At 35.4% G+C, this 1,002-nt stretch overlaps 1 non-coding gene across 1 annotated transcript; it reads left to right on the top strand.

Annotated features, from left to right (window-relative positions):
- The first annotated feature begins 565 nt into the window (after positions 1-565).
- LOC131480261 (U6 spliceosomal RNA) lies at positions 566-673 on the top strand. The gene has a single exon (XR_009245383.1). It is a non-coding gene; the product is annotated as a U6 spliceosomal RNA (small nuclear RNA).
- Positions 674-1,002: the final 329 nt, after the last annotated feature.

The raw sequence follows: 1,002 nt of genomic DNA, 5'->3' as shown, positions 1-1,002 counted from the left end.
TGTGTATTTAAATCAAGCCAATATGTATCAAGTTGAAATTTCACTGAACTTTAGGATAAATATAAAATAATAATGAAAGAAGAAATATATGAAGAGAAAAGAGTCACAATAAGAGAATTGTTAGTGAAAATGTCGTCAAATTTCAAGGAAATGTCCCAAGGGAAACTGACTTTTGTCTAAGATTCTCTAATCAAGGCAGTCATTTTGCAAAGCATTCAAGTTCTCTGTATTTCATATTGGGATACTTAGTTCAAGTCCCAGTGCCATCCTGATTCAATTTCCTGTTAAGGTGCACTTTGGCAGGTATCAGTAACTGTTCAAGCACTTGGCTTCTTGCTGCTCTCATGGGACACCTCGATGAAGTTTCTGGCTCCCACCTACAGTCTTTCCCAGCCCCAGATGTTGCAGGCATTTGAGGGGTGAATCCATGAATGAGAGGCATTTATATACCTTTAAATTAATTGAATAGTGGGAGCTGTCCATTTACTTTTACATTAACCAACTAACTAAATAAACTCAATAATCCTTACTTTTGTGTAGCTATAGACAAAAATATTAATGTTTCATGTTGGCTTCGGCAGCACATATACTGAAAAATGGGAATGATACAGAGAAGATTAGCACAGTCCTGCGCAAGGACGACACGCAAATTTGTGAAGCGTTCCACGTTTTTCCCTTGACCCTTTGTGCCCTAATCAACAATGTAAAGATTGTCGAAATAAAATAATACTTTCGAAAGTAACATTTCACATTTGAAAGAATAATCTAAATCAACAAAAACATTTTACAAACAGAAAACCTGATATTCAGTCTAATTTCCCCGAAAAGTTGCTGGAAAGATGACTCAAACAAAAGAATGCACCCAAAAAGAAAACAGGTGTTTTCATCCTACAGAGATGAGTAAATTCTTATAAAGGGGAAACATAAAGACAAAAATAAGTCAATGAGCCTGGAGAAAATCCAATCTACATTAACATGGGAGGCTTGTGATTTATTTTCAGA

This window comes from Ochotona princeps, chromosome 4 (assembly GCF_030435755.1).
Source record: "Ochotona princeps isolate mOchPri1 chromosome 4, mOchPri1.hap1, whole genome shotgun sequence".
In the NCBI taxonomy this organism is placed as follows: Eukaryota; Metazoa; Chordata; class Mammalia; order Lagomorpha; family Ochotonidae; genus Ochotona; species Ochotona princeps.
This window is presented reverse-complemented; position numbering and strand designations above follow the sequence as displayed.